This window comes from Octodon degus, unplaced genomic scaffold, assembly GCF_000260255.1.
Source record: "Octodon degus isolate 3935 unplaced genomic scaffold, OctDeg1.0 scaffold00198, whole genome shotgun sequence".
NCBI lineage: Eukaryota > Metazoa > Chordata > Mammalia > Rodentia > Octodontidae > Octodon > Octodon degus.
Window position 1 is genome coordinate 2,794,564 of NW_004524774.1, and position 15,016 is coordinate 2,809,579.

General features: G+C 35.5%; 1 pseudogene; it reads left to right on the forward strand.

Moving 5' to 3' along the window:
- Positions 1-14,713, forward strand: part of LOC101583475 — a 62,308-nt pseudogene extending 47,595 nt beyond the window's left edge.
- Positions 14,714-15,016: the final 303 nt, after the last annotated feature.

Consider the following 15,016-nt stretch of genomic DNA (forward strand, 5'->3'; position numbering starts at 1 on the left):
TGTGTATTCCAAGTGGTTAGGATAGATGTATAGTTGCATTCTCTTAATGAATAGAATGATTTGTTCTAATGGTGTTTGTAAATGGCTTCAGAAGTCCACTTCGTGTACAGCAATTAACCACTAAGAAGAATATATGCAGTGTATTATTTGTTGAAACTGTACTTCCGATTGGTTTTGAAACTGTCTCATTGCTATCTGTTTATCAATAAAACTTTGAAAAAACAAAAAAAACACACAAAAAACAAAAAAAAGACTTTTTTGTAATGAGCAATACTCATTTGTATGAAAATAATTAAGTACCAAAGTCTTTAAAAAGTAATCGATTTTACCTTGGTTAAACATGCCCCTTTGAAATCTTGTTTACACTGTTACTTTTCTTAGCTAAACATTCATTCAGTGCAATGGTAATTTGATCAGGAACTGGACAGAAATTTAATCAAAAATTGTGAATTACTGGGGCTCAAATAGTGAGGTTTTAGTATATCGTCATTTTTTTATTATCCACATCAATGAATTTGACACAATGATAATTTTAAAATCATTTCTTTTTTAGTTTGTATATTATTTGGAGGAAAGATAACCTCTTGGTTATGATTTTCTTGGGTTTCTGTTAAGTTTATATTTGCATTCACTTAACACACATAGATGGGCAAAGAGATAACCAACAAGCATAAAATAGAATTGTGCAAAGCTTCAGTGGGATGAATCATTAAACTTAGTTAAGTCACAGTGTGAAAATCATCCTTCTTAGAGATTTATTTCTGAAGATGTGTTCAACAAACCTTCCCAAACCAATAGGAATTTCATGTCTTTTTAAAAGATTCCTAAGGAAAATTCTGTTTATCATTCCAGGATAATCCAGTGAAACCAGAACACAGTGTTGGACTCTGGAATGGATATTGGACCCTCTACTCCCACACTGTACCATATAAAAGGAACAGATAAAGAGAAATGCTATGAAACTATTCAGGAAGATATGTTGATGTTTAGGGAAGTCTTTATTTTAAAGAGGAAAGGAAAAACAACAAATAGTAAGAACAAATACAAAACAAAGCAATATAAAACAATAAAAATGGTACATAATTTCAAATCAAGAGTAGAAAACTAACAGTGGTTGTTACATTATGTATTGTCAACAAATTTGTTGTTCAGATTACAAGATATAGGTTTAGGGAAATCTTGAGGCTTCAAATTCCCATGAGACACCTGATAGACAAGCAGGGGCATCTGGAATGACAAACAGAATAATTTACCAAAATTACAGAAAAATTATCTTTATTGAAAAACTTTAATATCTCAATTAGCATGCTTTAATGAAAGTAGTCAATACTTTGAAAACTCATATTTTTTAGCTTAGAGACTAAATACAAAACACCCCTGATGTCCATACTATACAAAACAAATTAGAAAAGGAAAGGAATGCTTTGAAATCATTTGGAAATGAAACAATGATGGGGGGCTGGAGAGATAGCTCAGCAGTCTAAGTGTCTGCCTGGCAAGCACAAGGACCTGGGTTTAATCCCTGGTACCACATGCTGTGTCAGCTGTGTAGTGAGACCCTGTACCAAATAAATAAATAAGAGATTTCAAAAAAGAAACAATTATGGTATGTGTGTTCCTTTTCTTTCCCTTGGATTCTTCTGAGTACTGCTGCATTTTGTTTAGAGTGTCAGAAACATTTAAATGGGTTGAAACATGGGAAGGAAAATTGTTGATATGTGATAGTGGAGGTTAAATAAAAAACTTGGCTCACTTATTTTATCCTCACCTCCAACACAACATTTGGGACAGATTCTGCCAGTTGACCCTCAATACCTCCTTTATTAATGATAGAATCTTGAATCTTATCAAAAATATGCTTATTACTGCTTTTCCTAGCCTCCTTTGTGCCTCAATAATTTAATATGGTAAAGTTCTTCAACTGCTATAAAAGTTAGGGGTTTTTTGTTTGTTTTGTTTTTTTTTGTGGTACCAGGGATTGAATGCAAGACCTTGCATTTGCCAGGCAAGTGCTTATCCTAAGTGAGCTATCTCCCCAGCCCTATAAGTTACTTCTGCAGTGTCCATAAAAGTGAACAATTCCAGAGTTGGATCTTAGCATGAGATACACCCTGGAGATGATGGACCCAATGTCCCTCTTAACTACACAGGACTTGCAAACCATCCCTAGGTTGTCAATCTCTAAAATTCACTTGTTACAGGATTACAGTTTATGTGTTTAAGCCACTGTTAATTTAGATTTTTCTGTCGCTCACAGTTGTACATAATCCTAACTAATATGCACCATTTAATCAAGTTTTTTTTTTTATTAAAGATGGAATCTGTTGCATGCAACAAAAATTTCATTAGAAGTGTTTCACTCCCAGATAAAGAGAATTACTTATTGGCTATTTTGTTACCACCAGATCAGAGTAGCCTTGTGTCCATGAAACATCTCCCAGGTAATGTAAATAATCATAGCACTTTGTTTCTTTGTGTCAGTAGGTTCGCACTAATAATGTTTTGCCTTTGTGTGTACCTGTTTCTGGTTTGCAACAACAGACACCACCATTAATCCTTCTCTTCCTATATACTAACTGCCTAAATGTGAACTTAATAGAAATCTGGTTATTCCCTAATGATTGCAGTCAAAATGGAATGGGGAAGGAAGAGCAAACTCTTGGCAACTCAAACTATAAACACCCCATGCTTGACTGTTTCAGTAGCACACACTGTTAATGGCATGTAAAGGAAAGGCATACCTGCTTTGTTTGCAAATTCCTATACTTTGTTCCTCATATCACCTTTCTGGAAATGTTGAATTACATCCAAATTTAGATGGTACACTGTGGGTAATAGGGTTGACAATTGACTGTGCTTAAATAGTATTAAGGTAATGCATTTAAACATCAAAAGTTTGCAGCCAAATTGATCACCTTGGCCAGTTTACACAAGAAAGATCAATACAACCAGCCACTCCTCTTTAAATGTTAACAAATTCTTTAACACAACACATCTGACCATGGGATGCAGATTAAAATTAGATACAGAATTAACTTCCTCTACACAGTGGAATAGTCAATTTGAAAATCCTGATAATCAGCTAGAGCTGCCCACAAAGCTTGGCTTTATAGTGTTTAACAAGAAAGGAAGCTTGCTCCCCACAAACCTAACGATTTTTGTTTAACTCAACAGTGGGAAAGACAAGAGCAATAATAAGGCTGGGAATTTTTCCAGTAATGGTCATTATTCTGTCCCGGAAAAGAACAGAATTGAGCAGTGTATGTTGGATCTCTGCACCTGCTCCCTGCCACATTCCTGAAAAGGCGGCTGTACAGGTTTTCTATTCCTGTTACAGAGAGACTACATTGTTACCAAGGGCCAGCTAGAAAAGCTGTATCTACAAAGAGCCCTTCTATACACACAGAAAAGATCACAGTCATTCTCAGTAGAGTACAAGCCTGTCAGGCATGAATCAAGCTCAAGTTCAGCTTCTGAAGAAATGATAGCACATACCCAAGACCTTCATTATGAAGTTATCTACTACTTAGAAGGAGAAAGATTGTGGGAAAGTTAAAAACTAGTGCTCTTTCCCTTTGAGGTAATTATCTTCCCATGTGTTAAAGGCTCGATCACCAGCCTGTGACACACTTGGAAGGTACTCAAATCTTCATAAAGTGAGATATGATGCAAGGAAGTTAGGTCACTAAGGGTGTGACTTTGAAGGAGATAATAAGAGCTCCAACCCCTTCCTTTTTCTCTTTGCTTCCTGGCTGCCTGGCAGGGAGCAGGTCACTCTAGCATACATTCCATACCATGACATGCTGCCATACCACAGGCTGAAAGCAACAGAGCTAATTGGTTATGGGCTGAAACCTCTGAAACAGTGAGCCAAGCTAAATCTTCCCTCCTTTCAAATGATTTTCTTGGGCTCCACTACAGTAATGGAAAATTGACTAATGTATAGTGAGAAGTCATCATAGGAATATTTGGAGTCCAGGTAACATGATGACTATCCACAGTCAGACTCCCAAAGTAACGAGTGAGATTACTAAGCCCGGATCCTTCTACATCTCCTGGTCTCTTTCTGCTTATAGGGAGAAAGGAGATGAGAAGTAGTTAAAATTTATTGAGTCACAACAGTGGGAAGGTAGGTTGTTTTGGGGGAGACTGATGCTAATGAATGAAATAACTCTCTGGACTGCAAAAAGTAAAGTTATAAATGTTTCCTTACTTTTGTAGTCCTTCCACCAATAACACCTCAGTATCTGCTCTCTTCAGCAAGATTCTTTCTAGCTATAACTATTTGTATTTCAGCTTCTCTTTTCAACAAAACACACCATTATTTACAACACGTATATTTGTGCCAAGACCTCTTATGTGCCTTAGATATACCTGTATGTATCTTAATTACTATATGAACACAATTGACATGGGTACTATTTCACCTCTTTTTTAAACATTGGCACACTTTTTTTCGTAAAGTGACAGATGGTAAATATTTTATATTTAGTGAGCCAGATAGTCTGTGCTGGAAACTACTTATCTCTATGTTACAAAATCAGCCACAGACAATCATGAGAATAGGTGTGATGGTTTTTCAAAACAACATAAAATTATGAGACTCATATGGAAATATAAATACAGGCAGAAGGCTGGATTCAGTCTGAAGGCTTCAGTTTTCAGATCCCTTTTCTAGGACAAAGCCTTATCAAGTCACGGGACCCTTCCTTATATTCTCATCAACCTGGTTTCTGGTTCTCTGAATTAATGATGCTGTCTTGTTTTTACTGATTTCTTCTATTTTTAAAATCATCAAACCCTAGTTGACATGGTACAGAACATGGGAGTACAAGTATACTGGGGAGTGCAACTACTTTACTATATTGTGAAAAGCATGTCTCAAACACCAGGCTATATTTATTTGATGAGCTGATTCAGTGTTAGCGATTTATACTCCATATTGCTCAGCTGATATAATTATCAAAGTTTAAAGGGTTACTTTCATAGAAATGACTTATGTGCACACCTTCTCCAACCTTATGCAAGCAACCATCCACTAATATTATAACTGGTACAGAGGGGCTGGGGAGATAGTTCAGCAGTCTAAGGTGCCTGCCTGACAAGCGCAAGGATCCAGGTTCGATCCCCACTACTACATGTCATGCTGACCCTGGAATCCTGGGCAGGCTGCGCCAGCCCTGAAATGGCACAGAGGCACATGACTGTAATCCCAGCCCTGGGGAGGCTGAGTTAGGACAATCACTATGAGTCTGAGCTGCATAGAAATACCCTGAACAATATAAATAAATAAATAAATAAATAAATAAATAAACAAACTGGTGAGCGTTTTAGTGGGGGCTATTTTCCCTCATACTTCTACAGGGTACCTCTCTCAAAATTCTTAATTCAGGAAGAAAACAATAAACGTATTCATAAGGATGAGAACTAGACATTATATATGGTACCACTGATAGCCTGGACTGTTTTTCAGGTAGAAAGGCAGAGAGTTTTAGATACATTTTTATTTTAAAGAATTGGTGTTTGTAGATGCAGCCCATGTTGCTGGAGCTAAGCTTGTAATAACTTTGCAAGTGCTGTGAAGAAGCCCCAATTTCTCTCTGAAAGTGGTTTTGTCATGGTGTAATATAAAAGGATAAGGGAATAATCTTACCATGTGTTGGTAGGTGGATGTTGTTGCCTGCACTTTATTATATTTAGGTAATGCTTAACTGCACACTTGATAGACATTACTTTTATGTTGTGGCTCCTGGACTCCTTTTATGCTTTGTGGTCATTATGCTAAGAAATGTGGTTCTTTTGCCTTTTAAATTTAAAGTCGCCTGTACTCACAAAATATTTTAAGCTTTCATTTTCTCAATTAAAAAGGGACTGAGTCTACTTTGAACAAGTTGAGGACCCTAAAATGGATAGAATTGCCGGACAAAGGGCAAGGTATCAGTTAAGTCACCAGATTAATTAAAAGGTATTATACGAAGCTCTCCTCAGAAATGTGAAGCAGTTGCGCAGCCACTGGGAGAAAAGGGCAATTAAAGTAAAGGTGGTAGCTACTAGTTTCTAATCAAATTCCTCTTCAAGGCCAAGGTTAAAGTGTTGCACTGCCCCTTTTCACATAGCTTCTTCCTAGGTAATAGTATCCTCCCATGACTTCTCCTTTCACCTCCAACTCATTGCTAATGAGCTATGTCATCAGTAACCTCTCAGAAAAAGAAAGATCTGTAGAATAAGTGATGGAACTGTTCTTCTAAATTCATAGCCAAAATAGTCACTGAAATCTGGTTCACAAAAGTCAGATATTCCAGAATGGCATTTCATACACTTGAAAAATGACACATTCATAAATTTTCATAATATTTGTCACTTCTTTCTTTTGAATAATCTACATCTGATAGAAAAATAACAAGTGCAGTAAAAATAGCATTTTTCTTCTAAATCTTTTAAGAGTAAGTTGATTTCTCATCATTCCATAATACTAGTTTAGTGAATATTTCTTATTAACAAGGAGCTTCTCCTACATAATAAGAAATGAGTCAGGATGACCACTATGATGTATATCCAAACAAATATGGAAAATAATCCATTTCAGAAAGAATCTGGTACACACTGTTGTCACAACTCTTTAACTTTCTGTAGCATTAGATATTTACTTTGAGTTTCCAAAGCTCACCATCCTTTCTCCATATTTGCTCTGGTACCCCTTACTGGGCCACCCATATGTACAGATGCCTTCCTTAATATGTTCCAAATCAGGTATTCTCTAGGCTAATAAGGAGCAAGATCATGTGAATTTTTAACATGGACAAAAAGGGAAGGAAAGAATAAGATGAAGAGGGAGAGAAGAATGATAGAATAAGGAATAAAGATGAAGATGGGAGGAGAAGAAAGAGGAATAAAAAGGATAGTAACAACACTAAGAGAGAAATTACTACCAAAAAAGCATTATTGATTTTACTCACCTTTATGTTATGCAGTTTAAGTGCCTGCCTGAACTATATATAGGAGTCTCCAGAAAATAGTACTATTGCTCTGTTACTAGGAATGTATAATAGTATAACTATTTCAATACATTTCAAAATTATCTGAAGCTTATATATTTAATATGTGTCTAGTATCCATACTATATAAGCAACTCTTATAATTTGAGTGCAAAAAGAAAACTCATTCAAAAATGGAGAAAGGCTATGAATAGACATTTCCAAAACAGATATACAAAGCACAAACAAGTATATGAAATGATGTCTAAAATCATTAATCATAATGATTTCTTAAGTCAAAATCATAGTAGAATGGCTAAGACTTTTTTTAATATATAAAAAGAAAAGCATTTTTGTGAGTGGAGAAAATGTGTCATCTATTGCTGGACAGAATGTAAAATGGTATGGCTACTGTGTAAAAACAGTTTGGCTAAATAAAATATGACTATTAAAGAGGAAAATAGAGTTAAAAGTAAAATAAAAGTTGTATATAAACCAAGTAGTAACTATATATACAGCTACGTTTGTATGTGTGCGTTCATGTCTACATGTATTAATGTAAGTGTATATAGGTATACATATATAGGTATGTATGGTAAATACATGTAAATCTTAATAAAGCATAAAAGTTTTATTAAAAAAGGATGAATCTAAAAGTGAAAATGCAAAAAAAAAAAAAACAGTTTGGCTGCTATTCTAAAAGTTAAACATATAACTAATATATGACCCAGAAATTCTATTCCTAGATATAGATAAAAAATGGAAAATAAGTGTTTAAATACTTATATACAAATTATTAAAGCAATATATTCCTCAGTAGCCAAAGTGTTGAAGACACTCAAATTCCCATTAATTAATAGTGAGAAAAGTAGTATTGTATGCATACAATGTAATATAACTTGACCCTAATGAGGAATGAATTACTACAAGTGGATGACCACTGATAAATGAAGTAAGCCAAACACAAAACATTATGCTCAGTGAAAGGTGGCAGAAACAGAAGTGCACATGAATGACTCCATTCATTTGAAATACCCCAAATAGGTAAATTTATAGAGACAAGAAGCAAATTACCCAAATTGCTATGAATCCAAAGGAGAAAATGAGAAATGATTGTTTAATGGTCATGGGGATTTCTTGTGTGGCTGATGAAAGTATTTTAAACTAGCAAGAAGTTATGCCATTACAACTTTATTTTACACTTTGAAATGGTCAATTTTATGTTATGTGAATTTAACTTCAATAAATAACACTGTTGTGATATATGCATACCCATGTTTATGGCAACATAGTTTGTAATAGCTAAATCTGAAAAACAACTCAAATTCTTATCAGTCAATGAGTGGGTAATGAAGATGTAGGTATTATTTTAAAAAATGGAGCACTACTCTCCTGTGAAAAAGAATACATCTGAGACATTTCTAGCTAAATGGATTCACCTTGACATCATACCCTTAAGTGGAATAAATTGAACACATATGCTTAAAATCCACATTGTTTACCTGGTGTAAGAAACCAAAAGTATAAAAAAGGACCAAAATGTGTACTGGAGGTTGTGAAATGGGGAGAAAATGTTCAGATGAAAATGGAAACAAGAGAGAGGCGAATGGGAAAGGAAAGAAGGGACAAGGAAAAAAATAAATACAATTATTCTCAGCATTTTGGAAGGTGAGAGACTAATGAGTAGGGCACACACAATGTGTTCCTTTATTTCTGGTACTCAGGAGTAAGCTACTTCAAAGAAAACAATGAAGCTGAACCTGAAAAAAAACAACGTTTGCATAAGAACATGGTAGCTGTACATTATCTGAACTGAGATGTGTTTTCTAGCCAGATTGTTGTAAAAACCATGCTATGTAAGTAAAACAACAACTGTAATGAAATGTTAGCCAGAATCAGGCTTCATGGAAGAGTATAACATTTAAATATATAGATATTAAATAAAATCATGTTATCCATTAGGTACTGTTTGGGAAGTAGCCAATTCTTATTTTCTGGAACAAATCAATTTTTAAGTAGAATCACTGCACTTCAATTTTTGATACAGTAAAAGAGTAACTTAGTATCTATTAATATTTGCCACACATACTTTCATTCATAAAATGGTTTCTTCCCAGATTCAATAATCTATCAGAGAGCTGTTAAAAAAGGATCACCAAACTGACAAAATCCCAATAGCTTTCAAAATAGGCGAACTTTACTTCTGTTCCAAGTCTTTAAATGAATTACGCACATCTTTCATTGATAGAGAGCTCAAACTTCCAAGGTCTTCAACTCCTACTAGGCAGAAAGCTTGAAAGTTAGGGAAGATATGTCAGGGTACAACCTATGAGGGTGCCATTTGCTAAACTAGCTTTCATTTTCTGGGACCCAATAGGGAACTATTATTGGTTCTCTAGCTGTCAGAATTCTTATAAAGGGCTGACCAGATAGCTCAGCAGATTAAAGTGCCTGCTTAGGGAGATACAGGGACCAGGGTTCGATCTCTGATCTGCTGTGCTGGGCCCACCCCCAGGGCGCGCTGAGACTGGGTGTGATTGCACGTGCCTGTAATCCCATCACTTGAGAGGCTGAAAATAGGAGGATTGCTATGAGTTCAATTTGTGTAGTGAGACCCTGTAGACCTGGTACTAAATTAAAAAAAAAATTCTTCTTATTCGGAGTTAGGAAAATCAGTTGAAATGCTGAGTAAACTTTGCATGTATTACTAAGATGTGCTGAGCCCAACAGCCAAAACTGGTTTGCTATATTGGAAATGAGCAGATGAAATGGCTTGGCTTTTTGTAGTAAATGTTCATAGCTTTGTTTTTCATTCTGAAGAATCATTAAGAAACATTTTTTTTCTTCTTCATGAAGTTGAAAGATTACATAAAAAATCTTTTAAGTACTGTACAACATCATTTACATCAAACCCACCTTTAAATCACAAATCCCATTGTGGGTATAACTCCATGCCTTCAACTTCCTGTGGTTATTCAGAGAACATTACATTGGTATCTTAGAAAGAGAGAAGGCAACTAACTGCTTGCAGATCTTGCTATCTAAGTCAATCATTTTGTAAAGGATCCATGTGTATCAGCACAACTTACAGTAACTATTAAGTCAGTCAGTAAATTAGCAGGCAAAGCTATTATAGCTAAATTGATTTTTATCTTCTTCCTTTTCCTTCCCTTCAATTGTCCATAAGTACATTATTTGTGATTACACATCATTATAGCTTGATGACCATTGAATAATCAAAACTGTTTCACCACCAAATCCATCATCAGGCTAGTTGTTACCCATGTATCACATTTTGGAGTAATGGATAAAGAAAGCACATAATTAAAATGGTCTTCATCTAAGAAAAGTTACACTTTTATAACACAGTTTAGTTTTACAGATGAGATTAATGCACTTTCTCATTCTCTTTGTTTTGAAATTTCTATCCTAAAGTATTTTTGTTTGTTTGTTTGCTGGTTTCAGTACTTTGCATTGATTTTAGAATTGTACCAAGAAAAGTTTGCTACTGAAGATGTTGGGGTTCTTTTTCCTTGTTTAGTTGTCACTACCAAAGAACAAACCACTCCAAAATGTATGGACCAAAGATGATAATAAGTATTTTCCCAACTTTCATGTTTCTGTGGATTAGGAAGTCATAATGTGTTCATGTAGGGGTTCTGGCTTGCAGTCCCAGTCACAGGGTAGTCAAACATATGAGGGAAATCAAAACTACACCGAGATTCCATCTTATACTAGTCAGAATTGCTACATCAAGAACAGAAAACAGTAAATGCTGGTGAGGATGTGGGGAAAAAGGACCCTAATACACTGTTAGTGGGAATGTAAATTAGTATAGGCACTCTGCAAATATGTTGTTGGGTCCTCAAAGTCTGCCAAAAGAGCTACCATTGGATTTAGCTATCTCATACTTCAGAATATTCCTGAAAGAATGAAAGTCAGCATACTATAGAGTTATGTGCCTTCCTCTACTTATTTTAGTGCAATTAACAATAATAAGCTCTGAGAAAAACCTAGGTGTTTGTTCATGTACAATGGAGTTTAAATAAGAACAAAATATAAATGGCAAATAAATATATGAAAAAAGTTCAATGGTATTGGTCATTTGAGAAATGAAAATTAAAACAGCACTCAGATTGTGTCTCACCGGAGAAAGAATGGCTATCATCAAGAAGTCAATTAATAACAAATACTGGAGAGGATGTGGAGAAAAAGAACCTTTCCCTACTGTGGGTAGGAGTATATACTGGTACAACCACTGTAGAAAGCAGTGCGGAGTTTTCCTAAAAATGTTGGGGTTTGGTTGTTCCATTCAACCCAGCTATCCCCCTCATTGATATTTTTCCAAAGACCTGACAACATCACAGCACAGGTATATATGTGTACCCATGTTTATGGCAGTGCAATTTGTCATAGTTATTTCTTGGAAACAAACCAAATGCCCATTAACTGAGGAATGGATAAAAAGATGTGCTGTTTTTACACAATGGAGTATAATAATAATCCACTATAAATAAAGATAAACTTAAGGTTTTTATAGGCAAATGGATACAACTACAGACCATAATCTTCAGTGAAATAAATCACTCCCAATTGTGTAAACATCATATTGTCTCTATACTGTAAGAACCTAAAAGAGTAAATAGGATCTCAAAGGTACAATAGATATTGTGAAAGGGAAAGGAACTGTTCAAAGGAAAAGAACAACTGGGATAAGGGAAAGGAAAAAAGAAAGAAGGAAAGGTAAAATGAATATGTATCTATTTACATAAGATAGCTTGAGAAATTGTACTACTAATTTCTTTTTTCAAAAATGTATTTAGCACAGGGTCTACAGGGTTTTACTACACAGCGTGAACTCATAGTGATCCTCCTGTTTTCAGCCTCCCAAGCACTGGGATTACAGATGCACACCACCACGTCCAGTATCAATCACAGTCTCAGCATGCCCCAGGGATGGGGCCAGCATGGCAGGTGGGGAATTGAAACCTCAGCCCCTGCATCTGCCTAGGTAGGCACTTTAATCCACTGAGCTACCTGGCTGCCCTCATACTACTAATTTCTGATGGTCTATTGAAAAGAGCAGTTAACGCTTAATTTTTTTTGTCTCCTGTTTAACTTTTTATAAGGTTTTGACCTATTTTGCATGCTCATATCTAGTAATCTGAACAACAAATTTGAAGAAAACACTGTGCAATGTAACAACTGCTGTGGAATTTCTATCACTTTTTAAAATAATTTTGTTCAGAAACAAATAGCAATGAGGACACTTTCAATGATAAATACATTGCATATTGTTGTCTCAGTGTCTATTCATTGTACAAGATGCAGACATGACATCCCATCCACAAACACTATTAGAACAAATCTTTTCATTAAATTAAGAGAACATAGCTGTATATCTACCCTATTTTGATTATATAGATACAAAATGGTCCTTCATTTTATCATTTTAGTAACATTTTGTTTAGTGAGATTCTGTATTATTTCTAATGGTTTTTCAATTTTTTTATTCTCTTTAAAAGTAAAAGTAATTTTTTTCCATAAAGAAGAACAAAATCTGCCTTTTGTGAGAAAGTGGAGATTATTTCATTAAATAAATGAACTAGATATCAGAAAGATATGTATCATGTGTTTACTCTCATATGAGGAGTCTAAGGGGAGAAAAGACAATATGAAAATAGAAAGGAGACTATTAAGAAGAGTTTCAGAGGGAGAGAGGACAAATGGGTAGGGGGTAACTGATCAAGTGTATATGACGTTATATGCTGTACAAATGTGTTATGATGAATCCCGGTATTCTATATAACTAATACGTTGTTAATGAGAAAAGAGTGGCTAGAACTGAACATTACTGGGTGGCAGTAGAAGTGGCTGACTGGGCATCAATTTTCATGAATTTTTAGGGCTTCTCCATGTGCTTTCTTTGGGGCTATTTTGGGCGTCTTCAGAGTATGACAGCTTTAGCACTTTCTGAAAGATCAAGTGTATTTATTCCAGAAAATAAGGCAGAAATGATATCAGCTTTTAAATCTTAGCCCCTTTTATTCCACATCATTGTTTCTAACTCATTAATGGTTGTAAGCAAGACAAGAACAGGCAGAATTAATGGGGGGAAGAAATGATTGGACATCTTTGTGGAGGGGTGGGAACTCTGTGGAGACCATGTAAGGAGTAAGGAATACCATTGTTGTCATCTTTTGTAAAATATAACCTGCCACAACTGCTTGGATCATAGCTTTTATCTATTTTGTTCATCTCTAATTTCCTGCTCAATTGAGATTTTTAATTTTGTGATCAAATGTAGTATTAAGATGAAGTTTTTATTATATTCTGTCCTGTATATTGGGCTGTGTTCTTCTACATACTACAGTCTTGATACAAAAAAATCACTTCTCCTTTCCTCTGAAGGATTATTTTCAGATGAAAACAGCACAAATAGATAAGATAGATTTTATACTCTCTTTTGGTTAAAGAACATGAGAAAAAGTAATAAAATAAATATTGTATTACTAAAATATGCACTCCCTTTTTAAGTTGCACACCTTTAAAACAAGAGACTGTGTTTTATGTGACTTAGAAATTCTTTACTTAAAATAATAAAATGTTAGCTCAATTTAACTTAAGAAAAAGGGAAGGATCATCATAAGGATAAAGGAATGTCTCGGTTAACCTAAAGACAGAAATATTACAGAACCTCAGGAACAAAATGGGACGACAACTTAGATGTTGTGAGATCTTTTCATTATTCTCTGCAGTCCGGTATTTGCAGCTTCTAATATTTACATTATATAGAACATGGCAATGACAGCCTTAATGCTCAGGATTTCATATTCTCATGTAGCCATGCAGAGAGAAACTGGTTTCTTTGTGTAAACTGCTTTAGTCCATTATAATTCCATAAATGCGGCTAAGGCCTGGAGTCAGTGTAAAAATAAGACATTCATTCTTGATTGCAGATCAAAGAGGATCTAGACTTAGAAGAGGTGTGCTGGAAAATTAATCCAGTTAGTATCCATTAACCCCAGATTGGGAAATGTCTGAAGGACTGACACATGCATGGACAATAAAAACTAACTACCTGATACTATTTAACAGCTAGTAAAAGACCCTGACCAGTACAACCATCTAGCTCACTAATGTATAAAAAAATGTTACTCTTTACTTCTCAAGTTCTCAATATTATTATTGAAGACAAAGAAAAATGTGCTTAAAAATTTTATCAAATATTTAGTCCTTAGATAAGTAGGCTGACATGTTGTGTCAGATCATGATCAGAGGAGTAGATTCAGGAATGTGTACTTGCAACCACAGCCTTCCATCCCACAATTCACCACACTCTTTCTTTCCAACTTGGGCTCTGTAGATTGGCTCCCTCAAAGAAGAGTGGTGAGAAGGGCTGCTCTGTGGTCAACGAGGTGGTGATGCGAGAATACACAATCAACATTCACAAGCTCATCCACGGAATGGGCTTCAAGAAGCGCGCCCCTCAGGCACTTAAGGAGAACCAGAAGTTTGCCATGAAGGAGATAGAGACTCGAGACATGCAAATTACCACCTGGCTCAACAAAGCTGTCTGGGCCAAAGGAATGAGGAATGTTCCATTTCATATCTGGGTACGGCTGTCCAGCAAATGGAATAAGGATGAAGATTCACCAAATGAGATGTATACCTTGGTAACCTATGTCTCTGTCACCACATTCAAAAATCTCCAGATAATGAATGTGGATGAGAACTAACTGAAATAAAGTTACAGAACTGAAAAAAAAAAAAGAAGAGTAGATTCAAATGTCTTGACAGCTTTATTTGTTTATTTATTTTTTGGTTCAGGGTCTCACTGCATGGTTTGGACTGGTATTGTTCCTTCTGTTTTCAGCCTCCCTAGCACTGCAATTATAAGCATGCACCACCACACCCAGACTCTGTGAATGGCTCAGCGGGCCTGGGGGTGGGGCTGGCATGGCATGTGGTACCAGGGATAGAATCCCAGTCCCTGCACTTGCCTAAGCAAGATGCTTAGTCTGCTGAGCTATCTCATCAGA